A 27,579-nucleotide genomic window follows, 5' to 3' on the forward strand; every position below is an offset into this window, starting at 1 on the left:
TGAAGAACCCCCATACTGTTTTCTACAGTGGCTGTACCAATTTACATTCCCATCAACAGCGAACAGGGCCCCTTTTTCTCCACATCCTCGCCAACACTGGTTTCTTATCTTTAACTAACAAGCATGAGGTGATATCTCATTGAAGTTTTGACTTTTATTTCCCTGATGGTGAATGATGTTGAGCATCTTTTCATGTGTCTGTTGGCCATCTGGAGGTCTTCTTTGGAAAAATGTTTATTCAGGTCCTCTGCCCATTTTTTAATCAGATAGTTTGCCCCCCCCTTTTTTTTTAATGTTTATTTTTGAGAGAGAGAGAGAGAGAGAGAGAGAGAGAGACAGCGAGCGAGCACTCACGTGCGAGCAGGGGAGGGGCAGAGAGAGGGAGACACAGACTGTGAAGCAGGATCCAGGCTCTCAGCTATCAGCACAGAGCCCGATGCCAGGCTCAAACTCAGGAAACGGGAGATCATGACCTGAGGCAAAGTTGGATGCTTAACCGACTGGGCCACCCAGGTGCCCTACAGTGTTTGTTTTTTTTGGTGTTGTGTGCGATCTTTATATATTTTGGATATTAACCCCTTATCAGATGCATCATTTGCAAATATCTTCTCCTATTCATTAGGTTGTCTTTTTGTTTTGTTGATGGTTTCCTTTGCTGTGAAAAAGCTTTCTACTTTGAGGTAGTCCCAATAAGTTTTTGCTTTTGTTTCCCTTGCCTTAGGGAACGTATCTAGAAAAAGGGTGCTATGGCTGATGACAGAGAAATTGTTCCTGTCTTCTCTTCCGCAATTTTGTGGTTTCAGGCCTCACTTTTAGGTTTTTAATCCGTTTTGAGTTTATTTTTACGTGTGGTATTCAAAAGCCCGGTTTCATTCCTCTACATACTGTCCAGTTTTCCTAACACTATTTATTGAAAAGACAGCCTTTCTCTATTCTACATTCTTGGCTTTGTCATAGATCAAGTGATTATGTGAGGGTCTTTTCCTGTATATCCTGTGTCTCTATCCTGTTCCGTTGACCTATGTGTCTATTTTGTGTCAGTACCACACTGTTTTGATTACTACAGCTTGGCTCGCACCTAGAAACCTGGAATTGGGACGCCTCCAGCTTTGTTCTTCCTTCTCAGAATTGCTTTGGCTATTTGGGATCTTTGTGGTTCTATATAAATTTTACTGTTATTTGTTCCAGGTTTGCAAAAGCATGCTGTTGGTATTTTGATAGGGATTGCATTGGATACGTAGATTGCTTTTACATTTCTCCTTCTGTGACTTTTTTTTTTTTTTTTTTGAGTATATGGAAACTCTACCCATTTCTGGGTATTGCATTTGCATCCTGCCACTTTAATGAATTTTTTACCTCTAATAGGTTTTTGGTAGAATCCTCAGGATTTCCTATGTGTAGTATCACGTTGTCTAAAAATAGTGACAGGTTTTTTTGTTTTTTGTTTTTTTTTTGCCAATATAGATGAATAAGGAAAATGTGGTACATACACATACAATCAAATATTAGACAGGCATAGAAAAGGATGTGATCGTGCCATCTGAGACAACATGGATGGGCCTAAAGGTTATCATCCTAAGTGAAATAAGACCGAGAAAGACAAATACCATTTGGTTCTACTCATTAATGAAATCTAAAAAAAAAAAAAAAAAGTACAAAAAGCAGAATCAGAACTCTAAATACAAAGAACAAACTTATGGTTGCCAACAGGAGTGGAGGTTGGGCAAAATGAACGAAGGGGAGAGGGAAATACAGTAGGCCTTCATGATGGAACGAGTAAGTCACAGAAATAAAAAGCACAGCATGAGGATTGTAGTCAATGTTGTTCCAATAGTGATATAATGGGATAGAGAGAGCTATGCTTCTGGTGAACATAGTATAAACTTGTCACATCACTGAATTGTACACCTGACACTAATATAACATTGGGTGTCAACTATGCATGAAGGTCTGAATGAATGATTGACCCACTCACTTCTCCAATTCCATACCCAGAGACAAGTATCTTTAAAACTATAGGATATTATTTTAACAAAATAAGATTATGCTATGTATATAACTTGCATTTCTCACCATCAACATATTTCCATGTCATCTGACATAGATTTACTGCATTTTATTATTCTTTTTAAAGTTTATTTATTTACATCGAGAGAGAGAACAAGCGAGCAAGCTGGGGAGAGGCAGAGGGAGAGAGAGAGAGAGAGAGAGAGAGACAGAGAGAGACAGAGAGAGAGAGAGATTGAGAGAGAGAGAGATTGAGAGAGAGAGAGAATCCCAAGCAGGTCCCACACTGGCAGCAGACAGCTTGATTCAGGGCTCGAACTGTGAGATCATGACCCAAGGAAAAATCTAGAGTCAGACACTTAACCAACTGAGCCATGCAGGTGTCCCAATTTACTGCATTTTAATAAAAGCTACAGATTATTTCATTATATTGAGGCACCATGATGTATTTAACCACTCTGTTTTTTTCTATTACAAACAAACCACAAGGAACATCTTGAACATGTACCTTATGAACGTCAGAAATCTCTAAGAGTAATTTTCTAAGAAATTAGGCAGTTGGGTCATAGGATGCCTATGACTGGAATTTGAATGGATAGAAGTCAATTTCACTCCAAGAAAAGTTATTTCACTTTATACTTCCACCTACAATGAAAGACAGTGGAAGAGAGCCCTATGGTCTTCCCAATTATTAAGGTTACCAAGCATACATTTGGCCAGTCTAAAACACAAAATAATTTTTATATGTATTTAAGTGTTAATACACTTACATACTTCTTTAATTTTGTTTAGTGGCCATCGGTATTTCTTTTAGGAATATCCAATTCATATCATTTGTCTATTTTCCCACTGAATTGCTGATCCTATTGTAGGCTATGTCTACACGTATATGTTCCCTATTTGTTGACAAAAATACTTTAGCTTTGTCTTTTGCCATAATGATATTTTATACTTTTATGCTGTCTGCTTTTCTCTTCACTGCTTCTGGACTCTGCCATTGTTTCTCCATGTTGAGATGTCCCTTCGCTCCTACAATGAATTCCTATATTTAGATTTCATTCTGGGCTCTATTCTGCTCACTTACCTCCTTCATTTCTAAGCTCGTGCCAAAATTTTTTCGTTACTTAAGCTTCATTATAATGTGTACGGAGATGATCAAGCTGGAGAAGTTCTTCATTTTCTAAAATGTTTGACACTTTCACATACTTATTCTCATAAAGGAACATTTTATCAGCTTGAGTCATTTAACTTTTTCCTCAACATTGTAAGCCATAATCATTAGTAATAGTATTTAATTCGTACAAAATGCCTTGTTCTCTGGAATATAATATGAAAGATCAATATATTGGTGTTAAGTTGCAACATTATCAGAATTATTCCAGTTAATGTTTAAATTTAGTCGGAAGAAGCCAGCTCCTAACTAAGAAAAACCAACAACAAAATAAAATAGAAGAAAGCTGTATTCAAATCTTAAGGTTTTCAATTAGAATGTGTAACTACACCAAATAGAGAAGAAAACAAAGTTATTAAGGTCATTAGGAAATGCATTTAATAACTCCACCAAATAGAGAAGAAGAAGAGGTAGTAAGTCATTAAAAATTCATTAAATTCCAAATGAATTAGAAAAAGCAATGAAGTTACTTGGAACTGCGACAGGAATTCTGTTTTAAAATAACCAATTCAATTTACCCAATAGGTTCACTTGAAGATTCAGTTTAAATACGATTATGAGAAATTTATAGTTAAATAACATTACATCAATTCTTTATTTTTTCCCCTGTATACTTTCATACGTTTCTTTTTAATCTTCCTTATACATTCTTAACTTCCCTAAAAATATAATGAATAATAGAGGAAATGATGGGTCGATGAAATTTCAGATTCACTGTAATTAGATTTCCCTTCTCAAAAATCTTCCACCTTCTTAAATCACTACGAATTAAACGACAGTGTTTCCTTTATTGCAAAATTCCATGCCCAGGATGTTCATCTTTTGAGAAACCGCAGGACCATTCGAGCACAGTCATGCCCACCCATCTTTGGCAAACATGTGAAAACGTGAATTATCGGAGCATCGACATAACGACAAGTCTTTGACTTGAGGTAACAGAAAATTTGGTCAGTTCTTCCTTGCCCTAATGCTTCCTCTATGCCCATACTACAAAAATTCTGCTTTTCTCCCCACGGCAAATAATCGAAATTCAAATCTAGTCCTCTTCTATCTATGCCCATGTTTATTGTTTAAATGTGTTTATTTCTTCTTTCTTTACTTACCAGGTATGGCTCCTTGGGCGAATCACAGTATCTCTGCAGTACTCAATTTTATCTGTAAAATAAGAAGCTGGGTTAGACAAGCTTTCAAATTCCATTGAATTCCAACATCCTGTCACTGTGCTTAATATGAAAATTAAATTTTCTTAGTATCCTCTAACTTTGATAATGGCCAGTCACAAGCACAGGTGTCTGCTGGAGAGCCTACAATTTAAAATTTTTCATTTACTGTTTCTATTAGAATATAGTCTTCGTAGATAATGCACACTTCTCAGATTGTTCCACTATAATCTCTTTAAAGAGAAAAGTTACAGGTAATCTAAGATACCATCATATTTTCTGAAAAAAACTTTTTAAAAAGGTTTCTTTTTGAGAGAGCAAGCACGAGTAGAGAGAGGAGGACAGAGACAGACGGAGACCCAGAATCTGAAGCAGCCTCCAGGCTCTGAGCTGTCAGCACAGAGCCCGACACGGGGCTGGTGAGATCGTGACCAGAGCCGAAATCCAGAGTTGGATGCTTAACCGATGGGCTACGCAGGCACCCTGATACCATCATCACGCTTTCGTAATTCCATCTAAAAGTACATTTTGGGGCACCTGGGGGGCTCAGTCGGTTAAGCATCCAACTCTTGATTTCGGCTCATGATCTCACTCTTTCTGAGCTTGAGCCCTGGGTCGGGCTCCAGGCTCTGTGCTACCATCACAGAGCTTGCTTGGGATTCTTCCTTCCTTTCTCTCTTCCTTCCTTTCTCCCTCCCTTCCTTTCTCCCTCCCTTTCCTTCCTTCCTTCCTTCCTTCCTTCCTTCCTTCCTTCCTTCCTTCCTTCCTTCCTTCCTCTCTTCCTTCCTTCCTTCCTTTCTCTTTCTCCTTCCCACTCTCCCTCTCTGAGAGATATAGGAATAAACATTAAAAAGAATAAACATCTGGGGTGCCTGGGTGGCTCAGTCAGTTACACTCCAGACTCTTGGTTTCGGCTTAGGTCGTGACCTCATGATTCCTGAGTTTGAGTCCCAGGTCAGGCTCCATGCTGATGGTGTGGAGCCTGCTTGGGATTCTCTTTCTCCCCCGTGTCAACCCACCCCCCCACCACCCCTCCCCTGACCTCTCTCTCTGTCAAAATAAACAAACTTAAAAAAAATAATAAATTTCTCATCAGATTACAGCAAATTAGGATTCTTGGGGATAAAGATTCTCTACCCTGATTTCAAGTCCATTCTCTTTAAATAGGACTTTTTTGTTCCCATTATATTTCTGTTCTTATTTGTAATATTGTTGACTTGCTTTTGTCAACAGCATCACCTTGAACTTTGTCCTCAGAACGCTCCAATCCCAGAAGTTCCCATTTCCTCTAAATTAGATTTCGTTTCTAGTTTTATTTTAAAACAACATTACAAATCCTAAATCATTAAACATATATTTAAATTTCACATAAAAGTAATCATTTTTATAGTCCTGTTATGACTGTTAAAATGACAAAAATTAAACATCAACACAGGAACGTACTTAAAGTGACATATGGAGAGGGGGGACATGTTTCCTCGCTAGTCAAAGTGTATACATCAGTATGTTCTTTTGAGGGGATATTGTTAACCATGTATCCAAAGCCTTAAGAGTTTAACCAACACATTTCACTTTTATGAGTGTGCCCTGAGGAAATAATTAAAAGGAAAACATAGGAATCCCACTTACAGAAGCAAAAATCTGGAAACTTAAATGTACATAAATAGTGGCTTGGTGAAGGCAACAGACATACAAGGATGCAATTTAGTACAATACAGACATTGAAATTATAATGTAAAGCAACATAAAAGATCATGGGAGGACGTTCATTTTAAAAAGTAGAAAATGGCTGTAAAATAATGTGTATAGTAGGATCCTATGTCTTATAAAAATACCTATGGGGGTGCCTGGGTGGCTCGGTGGGTCAAGGCTTCAACTCTTTGGTGTTTTTTTTTTAGTGTTTATTTTTGGGAGAGAGAGACAAGAGCGTGAGCAGGGTAGAGGCAGAGAGAGAGAGAGGGAGACACAGAGTATGAAGCAGGCTCCAGGCTTGAACCCAGGAACCTGGAGATAATGACCTGAGCCAAAGTCAGATGCTTAGCCAACTGAGCTACCCAGGCGCCCCAAGGCTTGAACTCTTGATCTCAGCTCTGGTGTTAATCCTGAGATTGTGACTTCAAGCCCCATGTTGAGCTCTGTGCTGGGTGTGAGGTCTACCTTTTTTTTTTTCTTTTAAATACTTACATATAAACATTTACACATATGTTAGAAAGTGATTGAGCAGTTATCTGCCAAAATGTGAATACTGGTTACCTCTTGGTCAAAGAATTACAGGTGGATCTTTTGGTACTTTTCAAGATTATTGCACTGATCACATATTCATTGTAAAAATTATTTAGAAGCAGTAAACTATCATGTCTAGATTATGCCTAGCCACGTAACAGAGACCTTTAAGGAATTAGTCATTTCAATGATTCTGCACGTATTTCCTTTTCGCTGAATCTAATGTTGATCTATTGCACAACTGCTCATTTCTCTTTGTACTGAAGAAAATTAAAACTAGCGACGATGGGTAACAAAGAAAATAAAAATAACATCATCTACCCCTTCACACCCATCTCATTCTCTATCTTAGGACACCTGGTCTTTAATTCCTAAGTTTTATGTTTGCTTCCTCTTTTTCAGAACAAATTATAACAACTGTGCTTGTGTGCCTGTTACTTGGTTTTGATGTGCGCATCCAAGCTCCATGAGTTCCAGAGTTTTATCTTTTCGCTTCATTTAGCACAGATCTCATTAGATAGTTCAATGGGACCAAATAAAAGGACACAACTACTTAGGCTTTAGAACATCTTAAAATCAAAAGTCCTTAGATTGGTTTGGTTTGTTCCTGTGACCCACGGGCTGGCAAAATATCCCCCGAGTTTCACCAGTCGGAGCTTATGCAACCTAACACACAAAAGCAAGTATACTATATCAACATCCAGTAGATTTGTGAAAAACAAGACGATCCATCTTGATGATTTAGGGAAAGTTAATCTTCTCTACATGTACTGCCCATTATTTAATTTTATGCCTTTAAAAGATTACAGCTGATAAATCAGCCCTAATCAAAACTTTGAACTCCAAATATAATTAACCAAATGGCACCCTAGTGCCATTTAGGCGAAAGTTAATGGGCAGGAAGTTCACGCTGAACGCCATTTTTTACAACCTGAGCAAAGTGGAAGTGCATGATAAAGCATTAGTTTGGGGGCTATCAAGAGAGAAACAGCTTAATTCAGAAACAAATATATAGAATCCTTATTCTTCAGAAGTAGATGTTTCTATCACCTATAAAGACAGGCTTCCAAAGCAATTAGTAGCACAAGCAACGGGCTTTTTTAAACAATTCTATAGAAATCACTCTTATCTAGGCCATGGTTCCATATTAGAGCTCTTTTGCAAGGACTCTATGGGTCAAGCTCCACAATGAAAGTACTGCCCATAGTAAAGATATGCTGTTTCTTTTAAAATAATTGAAAGTTTCGCTTTCTCCATCTTTTGGTCTAGTCTTCCTCAAGTGAGTCTGAAACAACAGTTCATCATCTTCTAAAAATATAAAAGCAAGCACAAATATAACTCCAAGACCAAGAAACTGAAACAAAAGAAGTCCTCCTTTTTCCTTTGAAGCTGCTCTCATCCCATAGGGTCCCTGAATGAGTAAGCCTTTCCCATGCCAAGTCTTCAGAGCAAAAACTGAAGTGGAAAACTACTCAGTTATCTGGCAAATTCTGTCAGTGAGGCAAGCCAACCTAGATTGAGGCTCTACTTTAGTACCGATATTTACGTAGGAGTTTTCTAAGAGATTCAAGATTTAAAATTCAGTCTCCGGGATAAAAATTTTTGTTTTACATTTTAAGTGGGGGAAAAGTAACTAAGATATCAAAAGCCAATCCCTATTCTCAAGTACAGTTTGTGAGGTGACAGAGGTAACCCTAAGTCCCTTCATAATGGAATATCTTACTTTAAGTCCTAATCCGTGCACAAGAGTGCTTACTGCAAAGGATTCCTAAAACGTCTACCCCCACCTGGTTTATGACTGCCAGTAGCACCTGGGTTTGTGTGTTGAATGCAACAAGCACAGAAGTTTCTGGCGGGAACCCTTATCAAACTTAAACCTCAGAGGGCAACCATTCAGACTCAGCCTACAAACTTCAAGGTTAGAAGCTAACATTTCAATGAACTGCCTGACCATTGATGGTGAATCACTGTGGAAACCCAAAAAAGTCCCGGTCTGGGGGATAAACATGAGAGAATGCCACTCTGAAATAGGACTTTGTAAAGATCTAACAATAAAGGCTCATATACTGACAGTGTGGTTTACCTCCAAGCCTAGTAATTAGTGCTACATTCAATCAATATGCATGCACTTTAGTGGGTTATTGGTCATTAAGGAAGTTCTGAAGAGGAAGGACTGCACCACGACAGTATTTTTTCTTTAGAATACAAGTAACACCATATTTGGTTGAATGACTCCAGGAATTTTATCCTCCCAAAATGCTGATGGCAAAACTCTCAACCAAAATAAAGGTTTGCCTTCCCTGAGATACATGTAAATATTAAACAACTAAGCAGGTGTTAGAAATATATTAAAGATTTCATTACTATGAATACCAAGCTGACAAGGTGACAAGGTGACAAGACTGTAGTCGATACAACATTCTTCTCCCTTTATGCTTGGTTTCCATATTCTAAAAAAGTTTTCTATCAATGTCCAACCATGTTTATGCTTATAATTAAGGTCATTTCCTTTAGACATTCAGTGTTGCAAACTGGTAGACCACAGGTCTAATTGTGCACTCAGATGTTTTCAGCCAGTACTCTTGATAACTGAATTTCAATCCTTTTATAGATGGGTGCATCTCTGGCTTTTCAGAGGCACTCCTCTTCCCCACAGCCTTACACCCAGATTTCTGGAAGCTTTCTCAAAGCGACAGCATCCACCTCGCCTCTCCTGGTCTGTTTTCCTAAATTAGAGGGCCTAGCATGCGTCAGTCCTCTGCCACAAGCCTACTACCAGCAGGAAACTGATCTCCCAGCCCCTTTGGGGTTTTTCTGCTTTTGTTTTACGGAGAGAGAGCACAAGCATGTGCACGTGCACACACACATACACACACACACATACACACACACACACACACACACACACACACAGGTGGAGGTGGGGGAGGGGCTGGAGGGAGAGAGAGAAACTCAAGCAGGCTCCATGTCCATGTGGGGCTTGATCCCACTACCTTGAGATCATGACCCACAGGAAATCAAGAGTCTGACACTCAACCATGTGTGACCTAGCTGCCGAGATGCCTGTCTCCTGGCCCATTTGAAACCTCTCCCTGCAAGTCAGGCTCTCAACCTAAGACTACGGCCAAGTTTTGGGCATGTTTCCCAGGAAGAGGATAGCGAGTTCTTTATTCTCACCACAGTCTGAGCTTGAGATTAAACTTCTGAGCACCTGGGTGACTCAGTCGGTTAAGTATCTGACTCTTGATTTCGGCTAAGGTCATGATCTCACAGCTCATGAATATGAGCCCCTCTTTGGGCTCTGTGCTGCCTGCTTGGGATTCTCAATCTCTCTCTCTCTGCCCCTCTCCCACTCATGCACTCTCTTTTCACGCCCTCTCAAAATAAATAAATAAACATTAAAAAAAAATTAAACTCTCTTGGCACAGTAGTCAGTGATAACCAGGAATATTTGACATGGCTTGTGTGGCAGACTCTTACCGATCCCTTCCCATCTTCACTCTTACAAGTTCACCAGGTGCTTTCACACCAGCAGCCAGCACCTATGACTTTGTGGGCTGATCTTCAGATACAAGAGGTATAAATCTGCCAGCTGATTGCCCCTCGTTATGAGGACTCTGGGATATGTCCTACACTTGTTCCAGAACTGCCCAGCAAGATAGGACCCAAGTTACTCTCTAGAGACTCCGCCCCCCCCCCCCCCACCCCGTGTTTGTTTATTTTTGAGAGAGAAATCCAAAGCTGGCTCCAGGCTCTGAGCTGTCGGCACAGAACCGAGGCAGGGCTTGAAATCACCAACTGCGAGATCATGACCTGAGCAGAAGTCAGATGCTTAACCAACTGAGCCACCCAGGCGCCCCACTGGAGACTTCTCGATAGTGCCCCTTTGTTAGCTGCCTTCTCTTCCCAGTCCCACTGCCCTCCAGCTATTCCTAATTACTTTCTCCCAATCCTCATCAGCTCTGCTGGGGGAAGCAGACCTGAGCCAGCTCCTTTTCCCCAGTGTGGAGGAACAAAGATAATGGGCGACCAACCCCTCTGGAGACCCTGTAGTGTTCCCATAAAACAAAGTGACTCAAGTTGGACATTGTGTGAGTTACGGTGTATGTATCATCTCTATATATATCGTGCTTTCGGTTCTTAAGGGCTTTCGGGATATACATCAATTACACAAGGATGCTGGGGGTGAACAATACAATCATTCATCACACGCATCCATGACACTTGGCCGCGTGTACTGCATCATGGCAACGCCGAATGTGCAATAATGTGCAAAAATTACTGTTACTACCGATAAACTGTGAGACGCCTTACAAGTTCAGGTACCGGCGTTGTTGCTTTTGTTTGTTTGTTTTTTTTTTTTCCTTCTCCTCATTTACCAAAAGCCAGGATTAATTTACAAACTCAAATCCCAAACCTCAACATGGTTGTGAATTTTAAATTTGGAATAAGCACTCCCGCAACTCTGGCTTTTCATGTGGGCCTCCTGAGAACCGCTTTCTGGCCAAAGCAGAGTGAGGAAATGCTAATGATGTTGAGGAGTGCGGTTCGGAGACTGGTGTTACAATTTTCTAATACATGAGGTATTTAAAGACTGATGAGACAGTACATTATATCTGCATGGTAATTTAGTTCAGAAGTTCACAATTATTTTCTTTTCAATATTAATTGCTTTTGTCTCTCAATAAATGACTCTGAAGGAAGTGGAATTCAATTTCATTCATTTTCAATAATCGAGATTGCTTTGAACTAGCTCAATAACTCTCCGCTCCTCTTGGCCCCCGATGCATCGCTACCGGTGGCACATAAATAATCTCCGTTTTCTTTTCGGATTTTTTAAGCAGAGCTGCCTTTTGGCAAAAGAGCTCAGCAGACACTGTTTGCTCCCTGTGCTGTCGGCCCGTTCGCCACAGCCTCTTCGGCATGTAGGGTCCCTCCAACTTCTCAGGCTTCTCCTGCAGTTACCACCCCTGCCCTTTTGCCCCCACCCAGCCCCAGGGGCAAGTGACTCACTCAACACAGGGGACCATTTCTGGCTTCTTTGTCTTTGCTGATCCTCATACCATGTGCCTGAAGGAGCCTTCTCTGCCTGCATATCCAAATACACCAGGGAGTGAGCTCCCCGTTCACATCTCAGGCTACCAGATCCACAGAGCCTCTGGCCGTGTCCCCAGCTAGAAGGGAGCAGGCGGCTCCCCACTGGACTCCTCTGTCCCCCTTCATCTCCTCACTCTGATTTAGAGGTATTCACATGCCTCTCCCCTCCACTAAACAATCAGCTTCTCAAGGTGACAAATGACAAGCCATTCATCTACAGATTTCACGTAGTGCTTAGCTGTGTTCCTGGTCACAAAAGTCTGAATGAATAAATAAACTAGGGGTACGAGGCTTGGATTTCAGCCACGTGAAACCACATCAGTTCCTCCACCACAATTTGACCCACTTGCCTCAGAGCCTTTCTCTCTCCATAGATTCCTGCTCTGATCAAGTTGTACCGGCGCTCTGTCCACGTAGACCCCACCCAGCCCCCACTAAACAGAGAACTCCTCAAGGGCAAGGACAACGGCACACAAAGCCCCGAGTACGAGCTCCAGTTCATTTCTGTGCAACGGACAGGATCGTGGTACCCTATGATTTCGTCAGTTTTTCTTTCCAAAGTTTACACTTCAAAAGAGGATTACAGGCAGGGTGCTTCATGGACCACTGCGTTAGAGGTCCCACTGTAAGGTCAGGGAGAGAGAGAGATGGGAGCCTTACCCACAAACCCCAACCTGGCCCCAGAGCCCTATCTGATTGAGGTCCTCTGTAGAAGATTTGAAAGTTTTTACCTACCATTCGAAGCAGAGGGACTTCCAAACCCCCTTTCAGTACCCCATCAACATTTAGGGGGCACATGGGCTCTATTTACTGGTATAGGATTTCCTTTCATCTGCCTGCAAGGCCTTTGCAAGGATGTCGTAGTTGCTTATGGATCACAGGTGCCCAGAGGAAAGGACATCTGACTTCTCTTAACTGGGGTCCGAATTGGAATGCCAGCACAGTCTCTGCATCTCGGTCTCACAGACGGCTGCCCAAGAGTCAGTTCAGTCCATGAAGTGCTTACTGTGGGCCCGCTAAGCAAAGCAAAGTGTGTTTGGATTTAGGATGAGGCAAATACAAATATATAAGGGTAAGGGTCCATCTACAGGAACCACCTCCTTATCCCTAGAATGCTTACCATCTTTAGGGAGGGCCAGGAGGTTCAAATAATTACATGTGATATAAGGCAGGGAGGGGAAGTTGCAACAGCTTGTCAGAAAAACATGCCCAGCGGGACAGTGTAAATTTGTGAGTTCAAGCCCCACATTGGGCTCTGTGCTGATAGTGCAGAGCCTGCTTGGGATTCTCTCTCTCCTCCTCTCTCTCTCTGTCCCTTCCCCACTTTCTTTCTCTCTCTCAAAAGAAAAAAAAAAAATTTTAAATGGCTTTCGTATCTTAATTGTGGCCCCATCCTCACTAATCCTGGCTTCTCTTTCTCTGTCGTGCTCAAGAAGCCACCAGCTTATGTATTTTTTTTTCCAGATAAAGAGCATGAAACCCCCTCTGGGGAAAGGATGCTTTACGGTAAAGGTAAGAGAGAACATAACTGGTACTTTGCTATCATTTTTCACTATTTTTCCCTGAAGGTACTTCCTGCTACTCTTCAGGAAAATACTTCCAATTATAATGTAACCAACTTCTCTATACGGCTGTACTGTACTATTGTCGGTCTAAGAGAGCGAAGATACTCCCCATCCTATTTTAGGCTCCTCTGTAGGGTTGCCACAAAACAGGGCAGAACATTCAGTAAAACTTGAATTCCAGTAACAGCCCCAACGGAGCATCGCCCTACACCTGTCAGAATGGCTAAACTCAAACAGGCAAGAAATCACAAGGGTTGCCGAGAACGTGGAGAAAAAGGAACTCTCGCGCACTGTTGCTGGGAATGCAAACTGGTTCAGCCACTGAGGAAAAGCGTATGCGGGTTCCTCAAAAAATTAAAGCCAGAAATGCTGTACGATCCAGTAATTCTACTGTTGGGTATTTACCCAAAGAAAACAAAAACACTAATTTGAAAAGATAGACCCACCCCTATGTTTGTGGCAGCATTATTTCCAATAGCCACGACATGAGAGTAACCCACGTGTCCAGCAACAGTTTAACAGGTAAAGATGTGGTGCATCATATACTGGAATAGGATTTAGCCCTAAAAAAAATGAGATCTTGCCATTTGTAACAGCGTGATTAGGACTTAAGAGGTATGCTCAACAAAGCAAGTCAGAGACAAAGACAGATATGATTTCACTTTTATGTGGAACTTAAGGAAGAAAAGAAAAGGAAAAGAAATGAAGAGAAATGAAAAACCAGACTCCTAGGGGCGCCTGGGTGGCTTGGTCGGTTAAGCGTCCGACTTCGGCTCAGGTCACGATCTTGCGGTCCGTGAGTTCCAGCCCCGCGTCAGGCTCTGGGCTGATGGCTCGGAGCCTGGAGCCTGCTTCCGATTCTGTGTCTCCCTCTCTCTCTGCCCCTCCCCCGTTCATGCTCTGTCTCTCTCTGTCTCAAAAATAAATAAAACGTTAAAAAAAAAATTTAAAAAAAAAAAAAAAAAGGAAAACCAGACTCCTAAATACAGAGAACAAACTGGTGGTTGCCAGAAGGCAGCTGGGTGGGGACACGGATGAAACAGATAAAGGGGATTAAGAGGTAAAAACTTCTAGTTACAAAATAAATAAGTCACAGAGGTGAAAAGGACAGCATAGGGAATATAGCCAATAAGATAGTAGTAACATTGTCTGGTGACACATGGTGAGCACATTGATCGTCATGAGCACTGAGTAATGTATCAAATTGCTGAATCATTCTGTTGTGCCCCCGAAACCAATATAACACCACGTTAATTATACTTCGAGTAAATAAAAGGCGAGCAATCATAAAATTAAAGATTTGAATCCCAAGTAAATAACCAATAACTGAGTATAATATATAAGTATGTCTCGAATATATCGCATGGGATATACTTCTATCCAACTATGTATCTGAAATTCTACTTTGCCTCGGTGCCATGTATTTTTATTTCATCTGGCAACTATACTTCTTTGCATCTCAAAATTGAGTTACAAGGGGCCTACCAGAGAATTCGGGAGAAAATTTAGTATACTGGTCAAGCGTCAAGCTTCTAGAATCGGACAAAATAGTCTGCATCCTGTGTCACATATTGTGATAATAATGAAGACCGTGACAAATAGCCTGAGGCGCATCTCCTCGGGATGTAAGGTACAATTCCGCTTTCTCTATCCAGTGCGAGCTATGCGTGGCCAGTTAGCTTGGCCAACAAGATCAGAGTGGAAGCCCCTCCCCCTTTCCCTTCCTGAGTGATCACAGAGGCATCTATCGAAGCAGAATTGCCATCAACTTGGGTCCTCGAATATTTACAATAAGCAGAGTGTCTTACAATGGGCATGTAGCATGAGTGACAAATACATTTTGGGGGGCTAAATTAGCAAGATTTGTGGGATGATAGAGCTTTTTTGTGGGAAAAGGCATTGATTTGAAGGCACAAGACCTACACCTACATCTTCGTAACTTTTTACTCATTGGCTTTGTGATGTCTGGCCAATTGCTCCACAGGTCCAAGCATCAGTAGAAAAACCGTGCTCCCTGCCAACCTGAGACTCACTATAGTGAGCACTTACTGCGTATTTGCTGCATGCAAACGCTGTGAGGACTGCAACAATCAGTAAACACAATCACATCATCAATAACGAAAATAAAACAAAATCAGAATAATGAGGCATAGCACCTTCATTGGACTAACCACATAACGGACACTGTTCTAAGTACTTTACGAATATGAATTCATGCGATTCTCACAACCACCCTTCGGCGTAAGGGCGGCTACTATCCTCATCTTACCCACGAGGAGACGGGCACAGGGAAATTCAGCGGCTTATCTCGGTTAACCGCAAAGATCAGTAAAGGGATCAGAGCTATTAAAAGGGACAGAAGATGAGGACAAAAGGTGCATTTGCCAAAATGTCCATCAGCACGTTTCTTTTATTGATAAAAGTTTTGAATTTGGGGGGGGGGGTTGGAGGGATACAGTTGAATTAAACAGTAGGCTAGTGACCTACGGATGCTTCTTACTCTCCTTACGGACTCTTAGCCATCACATTCTTTCTGAAGGTAAATCCACATTTCCGACACTCCCTTGGACATTTTCCGACAGCCGATAGATACCTCAAAGTTATGCTCACAAACAATGCATTTCCTCTGCAGTTCCTGCTTCTAATAACTTCTCTAATTCTATGAATGGAATCATCATCTAGTTATGCAAATTTGAGTCCTTCCGTCCGCCACTTCCGACTGTCCTAGGGTGTGCTTTTCTGTCTTCTTTCCTCAACTTTGGTCCCACCTTTCTACAGCTTCTGTCAGTGTACTGCTTTACATTTTCCCTTCCTCTTATTTCTACTGGTCCCATCCTAGCATCATATCTTCTCATCCTGCCTCTACTTCGATCCCGTCCTAAAATACTGTACTTACAGTTGCCTGCTTTTTCTTCCTTAAAGCATAGTTCTACCCTTGTCCCCTACTCCAAAGTTTTTAGTGGCTCGTCATGCTTGACTAACTCCATACAAATTCTCCAGCCTGGCAGTCAGCGCTGCTGGTGCCTGAGGAGACGCTTAATTCTCCACGTCACATTTCTAAAGAAGGACTCTCATTTCCAGTCCCTCTTTAAAAGAAACAGCAGCATTAGAAGGAATACTCCTTTCTGCCAAGCCTGGTAAGACCGGGATAAATGTTGTTGCATGTATGTGATAAAGATGGGCTAGGCTGATTTCTTTGGAAGCACTTTGCTGTGACGTGTCCCTAGTTTCCTTTCATTCACTTACTCCGCCCTTGAGTCTAGAGGCTTCTCGTTATCGACAGGCTCTACTGGGATCAAATAGGCCAAAGTTACAAAGTCTGACTTAGCTCTTATTCCATACTGTATCCCTCCATGCCAGCTTTATTGACAATTCCGCTGGTATCTAATCTCATTTTGATTCGTGTCAAAACATTCAGAACCCATAGGTGAAGGAATATAGACGATGCCCTCCAAGCTCCAATGAAATCCCTTTGCAATTCGGCATCAGTAGATCTCATGAGTCTCTCCAAGAGTTTTGAAACCTCAACCTGAAGGTTCTTACCCAAGTTCACTACTGGTCATCCTCTAAGTACATCAAGCCCTCCCATACCCTTACATCATCGTGCGTTCTAGCCCTTCGCACAGAATCCACGGCCCACCATTTGGAGGGAGGGCTGGGAAACTGTATGCTTCCGAGCCCTTCTGACATTAGCTCCTTCAAGCAGGAAAGGCGTTCCTCATCTTCATAAATTCTCAGCTCCATCCTGTTCCCTCCTACTCTCTCCCTCCCCTTTACTTAGGTTTGTTCATCTTATTTTATGTTTTATGCACTTGCCTCATCTTTTCTGGGCTGTAACTTAACTCGGGGTATCTGTTGTCTGACAGTCACACTAATGCATTAATATTAATATACTCAAAAACACTGACTGAATTGAACGTGTGCTTATTTCAAAATAGCTAAGTAAACTGAGCTCGATTAACAATAAAACTTTTTCTTTTACTAATTCAAGGATTTCTGTGACTTTATTTTTGCAAATACCAGTATCTTCCTTTTGCTTCTCTTATTTCTATGCCCTTAAAATTTAAAGAAGCTGGACTCCACTTTGGTTTTCAGACATGAAGCATCCTTAAGATGTTTCTTTGAGGGGTGCCTGGGTGGCTCCGTCGGTTGAGGGACCGACTTCGGCTCAGGTCATGTTCTCACAGCTCGTGAGTTCGAGCCCCACGTCGGGCTCTGTGCTGACAGCTCGGAGCCTGGAGCCTGCTTTCGATTCTGTGTCTCCCCCTCTCTCTGCCCCTCCCCTGCTCATGCTCTGTGTGTGTGTGTGTCTCTCTCTCAATAATAAATAAAAACGTTAAACACATTTTTAAAAAAAGACGTTTCTTTGGAAGTATTTGGAAGCCTTTTTCCCCCTTGTAACCCACAGTCTTATTGCTGCAAACACTCCCTTCTCTCCCACATTTATCAACAGAATATTCACAACAATTACACCTTTCTATTCCTCCTCCACGGATGTACTTTATCTCTTTCTTAATATCCCCGACAAATAGTTTAAACTCTGCTCTATCTCAACACCTGCTTTTCCTCTGCAAGGATTAAACGTGATCATGTAAAACTCAACTCCTTCCTCTTCTGTGGCCTCACACAGAAAGCTCTACTCTACTTTTGTTTAACATGGCATATCAAGGACACACATTTATCTCTACCTACTCCCCAAAGGCATCACTCCGTAAGGTTAAAGAGAATGGGAGAAGGGGTAATACCAGGTGAAACACATCCAAAAAAAAAAAAAAAAAATTAGTAGCTGGAAAGCCTATGGGAAAAACTTAGCAAACCAGAGAGAACACATTGTAAACTGTGGATCGGGTCAGACAGGAACGGATGGTCATCAAGAATCAAGTCGACTTACGTGGCAGGAGAAATGTAATCATAGTATATGACATCCCCCTGCCAATACACACACAGGAATATGCATAATATTGAACAGTGATTAAAACTGCGACATAACTATATTGGAAAGTGGACACACACACACACACACACATAATGTGGAAGAGATACATCTTTCTCTTCTATCGTTGGATGCCAGAAATGATTTCTACATTTGAATAACCAAAAACACAAAGTGCGTACCGTTAAATTAGACACATCAGGCTAGAATACAAGAAAATTGCTGCAAGTGGAAAATGGCTGCCTCAAGAGGGCAGGAATCACTGCTGGAAAATGGTAGCTCATGCGACTGCCTGATCTTGTTGCATCTGGTAGAACTACTTCCCTTATTGAGCCGAATACGTAGAACGGTCTTCTTCTAAAACGACACCACTTAACTCAAGTGTAACAGGACATAATTTGAATATTTCTAAAATTATGAGCCTTTTGGCAAGTAAAGCTTTGTTCAAAAAGTATTAGCTCGGGGCTCCTGGGTGGCTCAGTTGGTTGAGCTGCTGACTTCGGCTCAGGTCATGATCTCACAGCTGGAAGGCTTGAGTTCCAGCCTCGCGGTGGGGCTCTGTGCCGACACCTCAGAGCCCGGAGCCTGCTTTGGATTCTGTGTCTTCCTCTCTCTGCCCCTCCCCTGCTCATGCTCTCTCTCTCAAAAATAAACAAAAATTTAAAAATTAAAAAAAAAATTAGCTCAAGGGTCCCATTTGCGAGATTATTTCTTGTGTAAAATATTGACCGTTTTGTGAAGACTTTGGTTGTTAGGTAATGAACGTGTCTTGTATGTTCCAAGAAAACCAGTCCTGTAATAGCGAACATGTCACCTGCTAGACCCCTTTCCATAACCACAGTCTGGGAATAGGTGGGGCGGGGGGGGGGGGGGGACAGCTTCACAGGCTTGATTCTTCCACAGCCACCTCAACTTACCGTCTAAGGGCTGTCACACAAAACTCTGATTCTAGAGACAAGCCATACTTATTTAAGCTGGGCATATGCCCTTCCATCTCTTTGAAAAACCCTTCCTCAACTACCTAGAAAATTCTTAAATGGCCTTAAAGCTCCAGAGTAAATGTTCCCTCTTCTATGAAACTCTCCTCCCCAAATAATTAATGGTGGCCACTTCCTGTTTGCTTGATCATTCACATCACACACGGCCAATTACCACTCTACATGCCTTCCCCTTTACTAGACCTCCAGGTATCTGAGAGAGGGAACGGAATTTTTTTTTTTTTTTTTAATTCACAGTGCCCAAAAACGTACCAAATAGATAGATTCAGGAAATTAGACAGCTCCTATTAAATATCTGAAATTTTCATTAATCTTACGGGAAATCACCCATAGCCCACCATCCGCTTCTCTCTGTAAGTCCGGCCAACGTGAAGATGTTGAGCTAAGATAACACGCTTTAATTCTTAACACCACACAAGAGGCACGCTACGCAAAGCTGCCTACAGAGCTAAAATGTTCCAAGTATGCACTCCTGCATTCATGAATCTCACAGCCTACCCCAGAGAGAGTCTCCTGGCTTTTTCATGACAAGCATCTAAATTGGAAAAACAAGGGTCAGAGTGATAGAAAGAAGGAAAAACTGCCAGTGTGAATTGTACATATTCCAAGTCAAGGCTGAAATTCTTGAAACTCTACATCAATATTTGGCAGACCTTTGACAAGTCTCAATCAAATCACACGAATGCTAGCATCTGTAGATGACAAATTTATCTAGAATTGGCAGAAGGACAGAACTGTTGATGAGCCTCAGCCTGCCCTTCCAAACCTATTTCCTTTCTTTCTGTTCCTGGGATCTCAAGTTATGGCACAGGCACCCCTGAAGAGTCCCAGCTTAATTCGGAGCTACTCCAACCCGGCCTGCTCGTCAAGACTTCTCCAAATTGGCTGAAAAATATGCCTGGTTGCATTTCTGCACCAAGGACAAATTATATCATTATTGAACTAAAGAGCGTCAGCCTTAATTTCTCTCTCTGCAGATTTATCTTTTTTTATCCCATAAAACTGTAAAAGCATGGCTGGATGAAGCAAAACAATCGGATAAAGAGTGAAGAAATCTGAGAGCAAGTGTCTGGCTCAAGAATCCACAACTAGTTCTCTGCCACCATAAAGATGAATCAACACATACAGAACGTTTCAGAAATGCAGACACCATTATAAACATTTTTTAACAACTTGAGTGAATGTGTATAAAGCAAAACGTGTACAGTGAAGCAAGCCCTTTGACATCATAACAATGCATTCCTTCAAAGTATCAACATTCTGCTTTTATTGACATGCATTACTATGGGAAAGTTGGATGCATTCCATTGGGGTATTACATATTGGAGCGTAGCGTGGAGTTACTCTGTACAAAGTATTCTATAAGTCAGGTAAACCATCCAGGAAACCCAGAACGGTAGTCTGGATGGCCCAAATCACCACCTTAGCTATTTTTCAATCCTGTTTCTCGCTGCGTGGACAATATTTATACAAAGTGAAGGGATGAAATGAACAATGGTCCTGCTAATCTATACAAGCAGAACAACCTGCATAAATCAGTCCAGAAATGCTGGCAGGCAGCATGGCGCGGTGGGAGGAGCAGGTATCAGAACCCCAAAGACCAAGGTTTAAATTCTTTGAACCTCTCAGTTAACTTATCTGCAGAAACAGGGCAAACACAAGAGCCACTGTACTGAGTGATGAGAAAAGAGCCCTCGCATAGGCTTAGCAACAAGTGACGTTACTCCAAAATAAACCACAGCCCTTCATTGTACTTTGCCCACGTGCATATATGCAACTCCATGTTCCTTGATGTTTGGTAGGCCCTCTCTCATACACTGTGGAGCCTTTTTTTTTTTTTTTTAATTAACAAACTTCTTTCTCTTCTTCTACCAGGTTCTTTTACATAAACATTTTTTTAAATGAATCCCCCTCCCCAGCCCTTTATGGATTGCACCCCCGACCTAATTACGTAAGTACCTGATGGGCTGGAACGCTTCCAAAAGGGCCTCTTAGGAAAAACAATCTGAAGGGTTTTCTTCCCCTTCTTTTGTAATTACATAATTACTCAGCTGACTAATATGAGTCACCGTGTGCCATTCTAATCTCCCAGGCACAAAATAGTTTTATTATTTTCCTTGGAACTGCCTAATTACCCAATGGATAGCAATAACTCCCAGGATCTTTTCAGTAAGTAATCTGTGAAGCTCAAGGCTGAAATTCCTCCAGAAGTCTTTGAAAATGGAGGAGAACTTAGAATAATATTATCATTTGCCACGAGACACTGAAGTTCCTGGTGACAAGGGTGGTCCAGTGATACACCACCAATAAATTTGGGGGGAAAATTGAAGACTCTGGGTACGGGGTAAGCTAATGAGGCAGATTCTCCCTGCTGGTTCTTAGAAAATAAGTATTCCTGAGCCAGAACAGCAGTGGCTGAGTGTACATCTCATCAGTTAAAGAAATTAGCAAGCATTCCCAGTATATGTGTATTTATTTATACCTTATACGCATCTGCTATAGTTGACCCATATATTAACTACTAGTAAAGTTTAATTACTGTTTTGATAAAATCTTAATACCAAGAGAAATGATGCTGGATATATCCCAGTGAAAACCTAGCATATATTCTTTTGGAGGACGTTGTCTTCGGGAAAACCAAAGTCTCCAGTATGTTCTAGAATTGCTCCATGATTAACTTGCAGCTGCCCAGGCTCTATTAACTTAGGGAATAGATTAGGAGACTGACTATATTGATTCTTTTCTCCCTTTTAAAAAGGAATATGGAGGAAAGTCACACCGGCTGTGAGCCCATCAGTCTACTCCAGGGTATTTTCCAGGGGAGGCTCCGACCCAACAGTCTTCTCTTCATGCCTTTCCTGACCTTCTGCTTCCCCTAATTTCTCATCTGGCCCCAGGAATGATGGATTTATGGAAAGATTCTTTTTGGTCTACAGTCTAAAGGGTTGGGCAGGCTACATGATTTACAAAGCCAACATGTTGGCCTATGCCCTGGATATGATAGATTTCTAATAAAAAGAAATGCATATTTATCCAAGCTATTGAACAGCTAGGTCTAATCGATATTAAATCTGATCATGCCATTTTCCAATGTATAATAAAATACTAAGTCATGTTCATAATTCAGCTGTATTTAGAACTGTCCTTTATAGTTCCAGTTCATTAAAACATTTTAAGAAAAAAGCCACATTAAATTCTATTTAGAATAATATTGAACCTGAAAAACTTCTGAAGCTTCACTAACGCTGCTGAACCTAGTAATATGCTTGTAATTTACTGAAGTAATTATTGATTCAGGTCCATGACAAGGAATTTTATATTCCGAACCTTCATAGCACACATTTTTTTTTTTTTTTTAAGTTTTATCGGTGTTAGGAAAAATAAAGAAATCAAGTCTGACTCTTCTGGTATGCAAACCCAAGCATGAGCTGTAGAAGCAGCAACACTGAAGTCCTTTTGACAGTTAAACACGAACACAGCCCCCAAACAACGAACACATGGAAACAGTACCCTCCCCCTGAGAAGGCGGCTCTGGCTTTGAATGTCTGGAAGGGAGCCAACAGACTGTCCATTAACTTAAACCTCTCGGAAAACAATAGTTACCTCATTTTCTCTCCTGAAAGGGCCTCCCGATCACCACTCCCCTCCCCCAACTTGGACCCCCAATCTTTTACGACTTGGTGAATTTGCACAGAGAAGAAAAGGAACATGAAGCCAGGAAACTCAGGGACCTACCGACAAATGCACAAAATCTCTTTCCTTGTTAGAAGTTTAGGACTCTCCTTCTCCATCAAACAGCCGCGAAAGTTGCTTTTGCAGGGATACACTTGACCTGCGCTTACCTCAGCTTTTAGACCACTTATTTCCTAGCAACAGACCTGGCATCTTTCCTCTTTGCAGACCCCTTGGTACCACCAAACTAGATCATATGGGTTTAGGGGCTTTGTCTTTCCGAAGTCATTGGTTATGGTCCACTCCTCCGATTAGAACAGAAACCTCCACCTCTCCAAGCTACAAACGGCATTCACTGAAAATAATGGAGACACAAGGAGATAGGACTACTCTCCAGGGGCAGGAATGGTTCAAAGGTTCCAGGACCGGCCTTATACAGTTGGTTGACTATTGTTTCCTGCAGATTCCACGGTTACTAAAAATAAGTTTAAAAGTTGTAGAATATTTCAGTAACGGTAGAAAGACACTTAGTTCAATTTACTATTAATTAGTCTACAAAAAGTCGAGTGCCTACTATTTTCAAGACACTATTTACAAGGGACTAAAGACACAATTCATTCACTTCCTCGAGTATTCATTACAAGCCAGGCACGTGCTGGCCACCCACCATGGGTCCTGTCACAGGGAACCTTGAATTACCAGTTCAGGGTTCAGATTACTATAGTAGGGCCTGACAAGGAAGAACTCAAGGATTATTTGGAACTCTAGGATTTATGCAAATAGCCTTCCTACCTCCATCCCTCCCTTCCATCCTTTATTCTGATATATATTAATGAAGGGTAGATTGTTGGGTACTGAGGATACAACAGTGGGCAGACCTAGGTATGGTTCTTGCTTCATACTTACAAAACTTGACACAAGTTCAATTTCTCAAGTTGCATCCAATTTGGGAATAAGGTTTCAATGTGAAAATGACACAAACATCTAAATTTTCTAGTCATTCATCTTTGATATACTTTTCTTCCCCTAACTTTGAGGCATGATTAACAAAATGTGCATATATTTACGTTGTACAATAGGATTTCTGAAGGTGTATAAGGTAATGATTTAATGTGCACATACATTGTGGAATGATTGCCATAATCATGTTACTCCATCACTTCTCACATAGTTCACCATTTGTGTGTGTGTGGTCAACTCTCAAGACATATTTCTTAGAAAATTCAAGTATAAGATACAGCATTAACTACAGTCACCATGCTGTACATTAGACATCCAGAACTTTCAACTCAAAGTTTGGATCCTTTGGCCAACATCTCCCTTTTACCCCTACACTCCAGCCCCTGGCAATCACTGTTCTGTAGTTTTAAGAGCTCAATTTATTTTAACTTATAAGTGAGAACATAATTAGAATTAGTCCTTGAGTGTGTAGGTAGGGCTGTGAGGCATTAAATAAAAATTTGGTTAAAGAAGAGGGAACAGTCTATTGAGGAGTGACCAAAAAGTTTCTTTTGTTTGAATTTCTTCCCTGAACTTCTGTTGGCTTTTTTTTTTTTAATTAAAAAAATTCCATTGGACTGGAACTCTAAAATGGGAAGGGAAGGGAAGGGAAGGGAAGGGAAAAGGGAAGGGGGAAGGGAAAAGGGAAGGGGGAAGGGAAGGGGGAAGGGAAGGGAAGGGGGAAGGGAAGGGAAGGGAAGGGAAGGGAAGGGAAGGGAAGGGAAGGGAAGGGAAGGGAAGGGAAGGGAAGGGAAGGGAAAAGAGAAGAAAAGAGAAATGGGAGAGCCTGAGAGAGAAATGAGCAGAGCATCATTTCCCCAGTGGGGAAAGGCTTGTTCTCCACGTCCTAACACACACACACACACACACACACACACACACACACACACATGGTTTCCATTAAGACCATTGAGAAGCCCTTCTGAACAGCATCAACCACACATTTCCTCAGTGAGCCACAAAATAAAGTGCTATTAATTCTCACCAATATTCATAAAATGATGGTCTTTTATTGTCTAACCTCCTACCATGGTCTCAAGATTCCCTATACTTTTCTGACCCATGGGCGAACCTTTTTGCATCTTAGGGACCATACCAAGTAGTCATAAAACGGTCAAGGCTGCCTTTAGTTATAAGGTTTAATAGGCTGTTCAGATGGGAATCATATTGATGTAATTATAAGCAGTCTTTTTGTAAGAAACAAAAACGTCTGTAACGCCTACTTTTCCTTCCCTCTCCCTGAATTCTCTGTTAGAGTAAGCTTGCTTCCTGGAGAAAGACTTTCTCTTCAAATCTATTAATACATCACTCCAAATTTTCTTTTTTTTTTTTTTTTTGATTCACTTCCAAGTCCTGTTGAAAGTGTTTCTTTTTTTTTTAATGTTATTTAAAAAAACACATTACATTTTACACCTACTCTGACCATTCTCAGGTTACAAGCCTCTGAAGTGTGCTTGGGTCTGTTGCCGGGTGTATTTATTACCATTAATAAATGAGTCGCTGGTGTAAGAATGCAAATTTTATGTGGCCCATGTATAAATGAGCCTGTTAAGAATGACCAGATACACATTTTATGGGACTGCTAAATAATTATGTCATTGAAATACAGCTTGTGAATTCAACATTAAAGAAAGAAATGGATTCGAATAATGTTAGAGTATTTGTCAAAACAGGGTTTTGGTGGGTTAAGGACATAAAAAAAAAAGGACAAAAGAAAACGTTCACGGTATAGGAAGACAATGTGGAAGCTTATTTTCCACAGTGACCTCTGAAGTCCACTTCTCCACCTTCATTCATTATATTATGAAGGCACATCCAAATCACAACACTGCTCTTGTGTTTTCAGTATTTTCACCTGTGAAGGCAGGTATTGGATGTGAGACATCTGAAGCTGTGTCTGTCAACAACCACAACACTTGAAATTGGAACTGAGAAAATGGGATCAGATAACGGGGACATGGTAGTGAAGGAGACAGAGAGGAACTCAGAGCTCATATCCTGGGGGTGACGGATATTTGGTAAGTCATCATGCAGCATAGTAGAGTGTCCTAAATGTGTTGAGTGTTATTTGATGTCCATCAAGTGGCACGTTCTCCGAAGTGTCATTTCCATAGCAAGCTGCTCCATCCGATGAGAAGTCTGAATGCCAACGTAATGTCATTTCTCTAGTCTAGGCATTGAACGGCAGCTTCAGATAATACGAAAGGGCCACATCAACCAGCCACAGGGAGAGAGAGTCAAGGGCAGACAGGCATTCTGCAAACCGAAGGACTATACAGTGTCAAAAAGTCCTGGGTATGAAAACGCAGATACCATTTTAGAACATTTGAATGAGGCAGCGGCCACTGTATCCCGGCCGGGGCACAATTTCAGAACTTCATCTACATTTCCAATGCCTTCCGTAAATACTGTACTATCCTTTCTTTCTATTAGTAGAGATCTGTTTGTCAGTGAGTGTGGTCTAGAAGAGACATGCAATGTTTTTTAAAGTATTAGAAATCAATGGCAAAGCTTAAATGTGAAATTTTGCATAACCAGCCACGTTATCTTTTTTTTTTTTTTTTGAAAAATGGGAAAGTCTGGCAATATTCTCATATTAGCATCAATCAGCAGGATCACAGCAGTGCTTAGCTTCCCTCTAAAATGGTAATGTGCCATCCGCTCTGTGATCGGCTTTTCCATTGCCGATGTTATTACACTAGAGGTGGGGGAGGTTGGCAAGGTGGGTGTCAGTCGCTGACTTTATTATGCCCCGCATTTAGGGACAGCTGCTTTGTAAATATCAATTCAATCTTTAATTGCACAATCAATACAAACAATCTAGGATTTTCGGTATTGTGGTTTATTCTGTTCCACGGATGCTATATTATCACCTCTATTTTACTTAACACCTTTATTCGTTAATTCCTGCATTTCTGCAGCAACTCTAACTCCACCCTCAACTACTTGCATATTTATTTATTCAAGAAATATTTACCTTTTATACTAATTGAAGATGGGGGGGGGGTGGGCAAATAGATGTATAACGCACAATCTCTGACCCCAAGAGAAAGTGAGGTCTACAACCTACCTAAAACAGGAGTTTAGAGTGGAAGAGAATAGCAGGGATTACCAAAAAAAAAAAAAAAAAAAAAAAAAAAAAAAAAAAAAAAAAAAAAAATATCTTCACCAAAGAGCCATGTGTCAGACCGTAAATTCTGATCTTCTACATTTTGTAGGAGGGCAAGGTCAAGACCCTTAATTTTGTCCTATGTCCTCCCTCTCAACTAGGTTCTCTGTCTCTACCCCCCTACCCACCACCCCACCTTTAAGGATATCAGACATGTTATTTGAGCCAGGGGGCAGAGAACAGAATATATATTTGAGACTCAGATCCACGGACCTTGCTCTGGAAACCTTTCAAATGCAATCCCTTAATGAGAGTCTAATTTAAGTATTTAAATGCTCAATGGCAAACTTGAAAGAAACTTATGAAGAAAATATACCAAAGCGTAGACAAATTAATCTGGCATAGAATGTTAGAACTCAAGAAGAGGTTTCATTTTATAGGTAGGGAATTGGGACTAGGTAAGTGACATCTCTCTGGCCTTGGCAACAATTATTAATACCCGGAAATCAATCTTAAATTTGAAAATCCCCAGATCTTTTTTTGTTATTAAACAATGAACAACACAGACCATCGCAATAGGACCAATGGTCCCATTGCTCATCACCCCATCCTTTTTAACTTCTAAGGAGCAGGCAAAATTCATAT

The 27,579-nt window shown here is 41.1% G+C and overlaps 1 protein-coding gene across 3 annotated transcripts in view; it reads right to left on the minus strand.

Moving 5' to 3' along the window:
• Window positions 1-27,579, minus strand: part of RARB (retinoic acid receptor beta) — a 681,957-nt gene that overhangs the window by 535,645 nt on the left and 118,733 nt on the right. For all 3 annotated transcript variants that reach the window (XR_009261697.1, XM_058729723.1, XM_058729722.1), the window contains exon 2: window positions 4,282-4,333. The gene's annotated coding sequence lies outside the window, so the exon portion shown is untranslated. The remainder of the gene's footprint in view (window positions 1-4,281; window positions 4,334-27,579) is intronic.

The sequence above is a fragment of the Neofelis nebulosa genome, chromosome 5 (assembly GCF_028018385.1).
Source record: "Neofelis nebulosa isolate mNeoNeb1 chromosome 5, mNeoNeb1.pri, whole genome shotgun sequence".
NCBI lineage: Eukaryota > Metazoa > Chordata > Mammalia > Carnivora > Felidae > Neofelis > Neofelis nebulosa.